At 41.4% G+C, this 9,726-nt stretch overlaps 1 long non-coding RNA gene across 16 annotated transcripts; it reads right to left on the reverse strand.

The window, feature by feature from the left end:
- Nucleotides 1–1,533: 1,533 nt before the first annotated feature.
- On the reverse strand, nt 1,534–9,406 carry LOC103641023 (uncharacterized). 16 transcript variants are annotated; one of them, XR_004853125.1, is made up of 12 exons: nt 8,624–9,406; nt 8,353–8,497; nt 6,880–8,276; nt 6,273–6,382; nt 6,144–6,156; nt 5,195–5,271; nt 4,967–5,040; nt 3,627–4,873; nt 3,062–3,538; nt 2,266–2,479; nt 2,036–2,139; nt 1,534–1,960 (listed from the first exon to the last, which is right to left on the reverse strand). It is a non-coding gene; the product is annotated as an uncharacterized lncRNA (long non-coding RNA). The 16 variants fall into 16 exon arrangements; XR_004853133.1 differs by having other exon boundaries at nt 5,195–6,382; nt 6,880–6,951; nt 7,401–7,470; nt 8,145–8,276; nt 8,624–9,183; XR_004853129.1 differs by having other exon boundaries at nt 1,692–1,960; nt 2,266–2,327; nt 2,403–2,479; nt 6,144–6,382.
- Between the last annotated feature and the right edge of the window lie 320 nt (nt 9,407–9,726).

The raw sequence follows: 9,726 nt of genomic DNA on the forward strand, positions 1-9,726 counted from the left end.
TCCCCCGCGACATTGTGAATGCCCTGGGCATGCCTGACTTGCGCATTTGAAAGAGACAGTCATGCATACACACCTAGCATTTTTTGTTGTATCGCTCCCTTGGCTGTTCTACAATTTAGTATTGATGGGGAAGTAGGAAGTACCAGGTAAATGGTTTTGCAGCAGTGCAGAGGGTGTAGGGTAGTGGTGGCACCAAGTTCCATCCCATCTGGCAAATTTGCCTTGGACTACTAGGAGGTCCTATGATGCTCCACCCTGGCTAGCAGGACTTGTGACTGTAGCCCCCTAGCTCCTATGGCTGCTCCAACCTGGCAAATTTGCCTTAGACTGCTCTCCCCTGGTATCCATGCTCCGGTAGCGGGGCTACGAGATTGATGACAAACGACGACGAGGAGGCTATGTGCATAGGATAGGAATAACAATCACGTCTCCTGCCATAGGGACAACAAAACAGTTCAAGCAGCGACTAGGATTTGAGATAATATTATACGCATCCCGTTGTTCCCATGGACCATGGCAGCATAGTGCAACCGTGCAGGCAATAGATCGAGCATCTGGCGGTCGGCCATGCATGGACCACGCCACCACGACCATTGGCGCTGAGAGTGAATGAGGAGGTGGGTGAGTGTCCGTACGTGCACGTACCTAAAGACGAAGGTGAGGTGACGCCTCCAGTGGGACGCGGACGGCGCTGAAGCCGTGAAGCCGAGACGCGGCGAGGCGGCAGCGGATCCCAAGAGCAACGTGGTCACGGTCATGGCGCAGGAGCCTGGCAGCACTCCTGCACAAAGCCTGGGTAGTGGGTGGAGAGTGCTCGCTGGTCATTGGACGGCGTCGGCGGCAAGGGATCTATGTCGAGGAGGGGGGAGGGCGTCGTGGGGGCATGACGAGACAAGGGCGAGGTGTGGCGCCAAGGCCGAGGAGCGATGCATGGAGCCGGGTACGACGGGGGCGGTAGAGGGGGGAGGGGGAGCAATCTCCGGGCGGCTGTCACGAGCGCGGAAATTTTGTGGTGGGGATGCGGCCATTGTGGGGAGACGAAGGAGCCGGAGGCAGGTGAGCGCGGGCATGAAGGGGGCGAGCGGGGCATGGTGTCGCCTGGGCGCCCACACTAGAATCTTAATATGTAGTAGAGAAGATTATTGGTAGAGCGAGCACAATTCTGGGTCAGTGGATTGGAGCTTATGAACGTGTAGGTTACCTGACATCCGAATTTGGCACTTGCTCTTTCTTGTCAGTGCAGTAATGTAGCATCACTTGAAATTATTCTCTTTCAACAACTAATTTATGTTTACAAATGCAATGATGTCTTGTGAGAAAATCATATCGTCATACCCTGGTCCTCAATATCCTCTACAGTCCTATAGTTCCAGCCCTAACTCCAGTGCATTTGTTTGTCTTCTTGATTGATTGACTAGGTGAGTGCACATGCGTTGCAACGAAAACATATATAATACTAAGATAATTTATGTGCGAATGTGTGTTATACTGTTATGAGAAAATGTTTTGTAATCCATTTGTGAAAAAGTCATATGCCATAAGTGCCAAAAGGCAGAACAATGTCTTAAGAAGCAAGAAAGACAAGCTATGGCATACTTGTACATGTTCTTGTTGTGGTGTACCATCCTATGACAGCTGAGGAAAAACGAAATAAAAGGCAGCCACAAACCCTAGCTTTTACACACAATGGATGCTAAAGAATCTCTTGTACATGTTATTGTTGTGGTGTCTGGTACCGATACATGGTTACAAAAATCAATTACAGTACAATACAACACAAACACAGAACAAACAAATAAACAAACAAAATCCAAAGTGCAAAAAACGGTGCGTCCTCAATCCTCATCTCAGGTTCAGTTTGAGTCAGAGTCTTGAGCAGTTGAGGACCTAACCCTCCTATTCTTAGCCTCGCTTTCTTCATCGTCATCGTCGTTATCTGTCTTCTTCTCATCGATTATCCCTATAAATTTTTTTGACTGTCAACACATTTGCCGTCCCAGATTGTAAAGGACTGTTGTATGGTTTCCATGGTTACCTTTCGTCTTGAGAATAAGAATATGTTCCAATGCTATTGTCAGAAAATCTTCTTTACTTCTGAGATCTTGAAACCCAACTAATTGGTCAACAACAATTCCCTTCCTGAAAAATGACAGGGGTCATAGTATGGTGAAGCAGGAAGTAATGTGAGGCAGGAAGATTGCAGGGTACCAAACAACAATAAACATTATCAAATGGGCAGGAGCGACATAAAACTTGTGCGCTTACTTGAACAATATTACACATGGCAGTGTCTTGATTGCCAGTTTGGCCACAAAGAATGGAGCATTCTGCAGTTAGTTACATATGGAATTAGGCTCCATGATTATTAAAAGGATGTAGTTTATAGCCAAGTGGTAGTATACAGATTTCAGCATCAAGCTTGACGAATTTTGTTCCCACGTAGACTGGGGCAAGGGTCTTCAAATGCTTATCCATGATCCTAGCAAATATTCAGATAAAATAATTTCCATAAGTGCCATAAGGCGGAACAATGTCTTAAGAAGCAAGAAAGACAAGCTATGGCATACTTGCAACGGTAAAATTCACGGTGGTAAAAATGGCATATGACTAACAGTAGATGGGTGGATAGATTGATGTGAAGTCATAACATCAAGAAGCATAACATGCGCTAGACTGGCAACAGAAGATGATCATTGTAGTACATACACATATTACTGTCAGGTGCAAATGATAATCTAGGAGCACACATGAATCAAATGGACCTTCCATAACTGGACCAGATGGAATGTTGAGCCACGACAACATGTTAACTATAAATCATGAACGATCTGAATAAAATGATAACATAGACATGTGATGGGTCTGGTACATAGGTAGTTGAAAGTTAAGTTACGTTTGTAGCTATCTAAAATGATAAATGTCCTACCACGGATGTCTAAACTTATAGTTAACATGTGGACTTTAAAGTTTTTTTGGCAGCCATTAACATATGTGTCCATATGGCTGTCGATATTTGAAAAAAGCATATCTAACATTTGAGCATAAGCACAAACACTCTTACCCATCATCTATGCTTTTGTATCAGGTTGCATGCTTCCTCAATATGAAGGCACATGATTATGAACAGCATCACCGAACTATCCCAGACCATTTGCAAAAATTATGAAGGCAGGTCAGTAGCAACTATCACTACTTCAGTTCACATCCAAACTACATTCTACAGGCACTTGAAATTGTTTAAATCGAGAGTCTACACCAAAATCAAACAATCAAAAATCATCGATTTAGAAATTGGTTGATGGATCCATTTAGAAATTGGTTGTTGAAGTGGAGGATGGGGATTGTGTGGTAGGCTGGCTATATGAATGCCAGTCTAAGAAAATCGGTTACCTCCTTTATGATTGATGTGGTGTCACAAAGTAAATAGGATTGACCGGTTACCTCCTTTACCAAACAGAAACAGGTACTAAGCCCATTTACAAAAATAGATCTCCATAAATGTCATCTTAGTCTTCCATCTTCAGTTACTCTTTGAATTCTGCAATTTTTTAGAAGAAATCGGAATAACATTCAGTAATACTAAACATGTTATGTGAAGGAAAATTGAATTCCTTTGTTATACTAACCTTGAACACTAACGTTGATGCTTTTGAAGATTCTAGAATAAGTATCTTCACCAGAACTTGTGCGATAAAGCAGTTGGACTTGAGCAGTCACAACTTTCAGCACTTGCAATACTTGTTGATTCTTTTATTCGAGTGTCAAGTTGATCAACTTCAATCTCCACTTATGATTTCCTTCCTCATAGAACCAGATGTATGTTAAATCTTAATAATCAAAATGCAATTATCTCATCTGAGCTAAAAATTTTCATAACAAAACTAAAATTACTTGAGATGGTTTGATCTACAGATTCAAAGATTTAATCACTACTATTTTATTTAGACCTAGACGTAAATTGACTGTCTGCTCCCCACATACGGCAGCACATCTGCGGTGCCTGCACTGATCGATTACAATACAAGTACAACTAATCATATAGGCCGGAAGCTACATCTAGTCTAGCTCTGAATCCTCACATGGATTGGAGATTCGCATACCTAGGTTGGCAGGGCGAACAGTGGAGGCGGCAGAGGGCTTGGCGTTGCGACGACACAATCATAAAAACAGAGAGCTAGTTTTTTTTAAAAAAAACTACAAAAAACATATGGTCTTTTGGCATAACATACAAAATTTAGACGGAAATGAGAGAACAATGTGAGCATCAACTACAGAAGTAGCATAAGAGAATAAAGGACAATAATTAGTAACATTGTATACAACAGTTAACAACACATGTTTGTCAAGCGACCGTATGCGTAGAGCTAGCACTCTTCTAGCAGGGGCACTCGCTCCTCGCCTGCTGCAGCAAGTTGGATTACCTACATCACATCAGGCAACACAACTCAGATAGACTGGATATCGTCTCAGATGTTTGAGACTACATGATCAATGTCATCTAGCACAGAGTCACTCCATTCAATGTCACATTCTGGCGGACATGGGTTAACGATGATAGATTCTTCATCGACTCTGACCCCGCCAACTACAACTCAGGGAATCATTGTTCTTGTTTACATCTCTGTCACACTCCTACCAGCATTATTATAGTCATCATATTTTTAATCAGTACGTACAATAAATAGATGATCAGATATTAAATAGAATGAAGAAGAGTTGGAACAATACCAGGAACTTAGAACAAGAGACGATCAGATACTTTTGTCACTGTTGACTTGTCACAGTTGTCAGGAAATAAACATAAATAGATTTACCCATGATGTTTTTTTCCACATCTTGCTCTTTGTGATCAAGTGATACTAGCATTTTTTAGCTGCAGGATACCAGGAACTCAGAATATCAGACAATTAGACATTTTTGTCACTATATATTTAGTCGTCTAGGTAGCAATATAACGAGATTTTACCCCAAGATGAAAATTTTCACATTTGGTCTTCATGATCAAGTGATACTGCCATTTTTTGGCTGCAGGTTTGTGTCCTGCAATGAACAATATCAATTCAGTTTAAGGTTTGCTATTACAAATTATTGTTTTTCTTGAGTACTGAAGATCACAGTTACTCTAGGACGACAACAAACTGGCACTTATATATTATAATAAAATTGGTTTTCGATACGTAGCAGCATAGCATACCCCGCGTCATTGTAGAGGCCAAGCTTCAACCCTTTTGCAAGATGGGAAGGTTTTTATCTATTTGCAACAAAGTTTCGCTGTGCAATAAAAATGCAAATTTATCAATAGTGAAAGACCTTCAATCCTAAAATGTAGTCTAGTCATCCTGTATGAGGAAAATAAAAGTAGAGTATTTTTTCTTGCACTGATATTAACGCTGAAAATTATTGGGGTGGTTAGTGGTTAGAATAGTGCATCTATAGGCAAACTTGATCTTCTAACCTGGTAGTCCCAGGCAGACTTTGCCCAACAATCATATGAAAGAAGATATGAAAAACCTTTCAGCTATGGATCATGATCTAGAACTATAATAACATACTCATAGCCCAATTTCGCCAAGCTACTGTTGACCAGTGCATCGACTGAATAAAAGGAGAATTGTTAGAGCTGGATTGAGGATCTCACTCGATTTCTCCAAACCAAATATGTATGCAATGATGGCGAGTTTGTGAATGAATACATTGATAGGCAAAGTTTATAGCATAGCATCTCCTTTGCATTATTCTAATATACAACAACGCGATCACAGGCCAAGCAAGCACAAGCATGACAAGATAAGCGAAGTAAGTAATCAAACAAAACTGGTACAAATTTGTGGATAAAACATGAGTGTATTTTTACATGTTTAAAGCAGAGAGCATACTTTGAAAATTTTAAATCCTACAGCATTATGCAGAGCCACCGAGTAATTAGAGAAAACAAATAACGACCAATACACGGACATAGATCTCAACTGGATCTAAGCACCCCCACTAGGAAACACAAGAACAATGTCTAAACATGTTAACCGAAGTCCTAGAAAAATGCCACAATATATAAATATCTAAACTGAAGTGAAGTGCTAATCAGCACAGGGTAACCAATAAATAAATTCATTAAGATAGAAACAAGAAGACATAAGCATGCTTACCCTTGTGAAAACCCTAAGCATCAGAGGACATGTTTGCACACAAAAGAAAACATTATCAGTAAGTAGCCAGCATTCATATTCCTCTAGGCTCAAAACTAACCAGGAACTTATGAGGATAGGGGTTTACACCTATATTCTTTAGTGAATCAAGAGTCTTGAGCCTACCAACTTGAGGTAGAAGAAGTATGAGAATTAAGAAGAGCCAAAGCTCTGATCAGAGGCACAACATGATCAAGTTCCTGCCACATCATTGTAAAAAAGGAATCAGAAGGGCACTAAAAAATTACTGAAAATTTGCATGTTAAACCTGCAGAGTAAAACCACGAGAAGCAAATCCAGCAAAACAATTTCATTATATTATTTGTTCTGTAAATTTAAACATGCACCTAAACTATTATCGTTGGATATCAACTGTCGCAAGAATCCATATTGATCAAGATACATATTTACAAAAAAGGTGTAATTTAGGATTTACCAAGCAGTCCAAAATTCCAAACCTAATCGTAGCATTGAACCAAGATAATAACACGTGCAGAGTAAAACATTTGGTAAGTGGATAGGTAACGATTATATTGTTTGCTGAAAGTTGAACTAAAAATATTCCTTGGATGCTTACCTGCTAGACCAATTCATGACTCCAAGTAGCGAAAGAAACATCTGATTTAGTGCTAATAACAAAGCTGAGATTTATAGAATAACATGAGGAGTCCATCGAAGAAAGCAAGGGCACCCTCACCTGCGAGAGAAGGAATCAGCTCCTGGCAGATCCGATCTCCGCTCCACCCCAGCGAGAAGGTACAGAAAATTACTGAAAATTTGCAGGTTAAACTTGCAGAGTAAAACCATGAGAAGCAAATCCAGCAAAACAATTTCATTATATTATTTGTTCTATTAATTTAAACATGCACCTAAACTATTATCGTTGGATATCAACTGTCGCAAGAATCCATATTGATCAAGATACATATTTACAAAAAAGTGTAATTTAGGATTTACCAAGCAGTCCAAAATTCCAAACCTAATCGTAGGATTGAACCAAGATAATAACACGTGCAGAGTAAACCATTTGGTAAGTGGATAGGTAACGATTGTATTGTTTGCTGAAAGTTGAACTAAAAATATTCCTTGGATGCTTACCTGCTAGACCAATTCACGACTCCAAGTAGCGAAAGAAACATCTGATTTAGTGCTAATAACAAAGCTGAGATTTACAGAATAACATGAGGAGTCCATCGAAGAAAGCAAGGGCACCCTCACCTGCGAGAGAAGGAATCAGCTCCTTGCAGATCCGATCTCCGCTCCCACTACTTGGTGACCAACCACCACACTACAAATGTGTTTTCTAGCTAGATGACACTTGTAACAGTCAAGAGTGAATATAAAGGACATTCAAGGCCATATCAGTCCAAAAAAAGATTATGTAAAATAATAACAATGTAAGCATATAGTTGTACTACAGGTCGCCAATTGAATGAAGATTGTTTCCAGTTAAAAGAATTGTCAAACACACCTTTTTACAACATTAATATAGATCAAAATGCCCACAAAAAGATGTTATGCTAATTTTTAGACCCTGAGTCCTAGCCTCACCCCATAGGGCATAGGGTAACCAAGGTCGATGACCACTGTTATTACCCAGCTAGTTGGTCCCACTACTTGGTGACCAACCACCACACTACAAATGTGTTTTCTAGCTAGATGACACTTGTAACAGTCAAGAGTGAATATAAAGGACATTCAAGGCCATATCAGTCCAAAAAAAATTATGTAAAATAATAACAATGTAGGTATATAATTGTACTACAGGTCGCCAATTGAATGAAGATTGTTTCCAGTTAAAAGAATTGTCAAAATACCTTTTTACAACATTAATATAGATCAAAATGCCCACAAAAAGATCTTATGCATTTTGCAGCTCCATGGAAAATATCTCTAAATTCTCGTTAGTCAGATATTCAAATGTAACGGAATGGTTATAATTAGCTACACATCAATCTTTACCTGCTGGTCAGAATTACATAACATTTTCTCATCCTATAGACTATGAACTATCACAATACTATTACGAGTCACATTCTCCCATCCATATTTGGGTGAAGGAACTATCGCTTTGACTCTAATCCAATTGCTCACCTGCAAATAAAAATGGAAGGTAAGGATCCAAAGAAAGTCGATAAAAGCATTAACATAAATATTAAAAAGTTTATACATTAGAGTTCTCAATCTTTTCCATGTCTGATGGATCTGCCTGCCATGGTGTTGCCCAATTAGGAATATCAATGGTGAGCAGGCCATCACTCTCGATGTCAATTATTTTCCCAACACTGTGATGAGTCTCACCACCCCATGCATATCTAAGAAAAAGAAGAACATAACTAAGAAAAAACTAAAGGCACCAAAATTCCACAGAACTGCACGAGATTTTTCAAAAAAAGAGCTCGTGGAGCACCAGGGCCATAGATCTAGGCTATTGCCCTTACCTGCATGTTGCATTTGGCGAGGCCGAGCGTCGTGACGACCATGTGGGTGAGCCCACAGCTGGCGATTCCTCCGGTGGTACAGGCGGCGTAAAAGCCAATGGGTACATCTCATGGCACGCTCCCATAGTCCACAGATCGCTCGTCGTGGCTGTCGTCCTCAATCCTGCCTCTGACGCGTCCCTCTCCCACGCGGTTCGAGAGGAGCGTCAGCTTGGGCCTCTCGATGATGCCCGACCCTGGGAGGAACACGACGAAGACGATGGCGATTAAGAAGACGACAGTGGGGTTCGGCTGCGCTAGGGTTTCGAGTGAGATTCCTGGCGTGCGATTGAGGGAAGGAAGGAGATTTATGAGGAGGCAGGGAGGTTGAGGAGAGACTGCGGGCTGGGGAGGCGGTGAGGGGAGGGAGGGGTCGTAGGGTTTCCATCTGCGGGCGGCTAGGAGAGGGCGGATTTCTCGGTGACCGGCGCAGATTTCTCGGCAACGGGCGGCGAAGGCGGGTGCACGGTGCGGACGGGGGAGGCGGGGGCAGGCGCGGACATCGCGGGGTAGATGGCAGAACCGTGCACGGTTGGTGCTGTGGACGCCTACACTAAGGTTTTAAGAAGTAGCAGACATTACGCAAGGAGTGCTTTACAGAACCAAGGATCTTGAGGAGTGGCAGGCATGGAATGTGTTGTCGGCTTGAAAAACCTTCCCAAAAAGCATCCGAAATTCGGATGTGCAGTCACCCAGCATCCGAAGTCCCAATTAAGGCGACGTGGCGCTTCGGTTGCCCGTGATTGCTGAGCTTTTAAATATAGAAGTAATTCGGATGTGGAGTCACCCAGCATCCGAAGTCCCAATTAAGGCGACGTGACGCTTCGGTTGCGTGTGATTGTGCTGAGCTTTTACATATAGAAATAAGCTTACGGGGCGTTTGGATCCTTCATTTGAAAGGAATTGGAATTCACTCAATAAAATAACTTATTTAGTTTGGAATTTGGCATTCCACCACTTTCCAAAGTTCAGATATAAGCCTATCTCAAAATCATAGGGTGGAGGATAGGAAATAATTTTATGCATGATTAGAATTTGTTTCTAATCTGTAACTTACATGAAAC

The sequence above is a fragment of the Zea mays genome, chromosome 10 (assembly GCF_902167145.1).
Source record: "Zea mays cultivar B73 chromosome 10, Zm-B73-REFERENCE-NAM-5.0, whole genome shotgun sequence".
NCBI classification, from domain to species: domain Eukaryota; kingdom Viridiplantae; phylum Streptophyta; class Magnoliopsida; order Poales; family Poaceae; genus Zea; species Zea mays.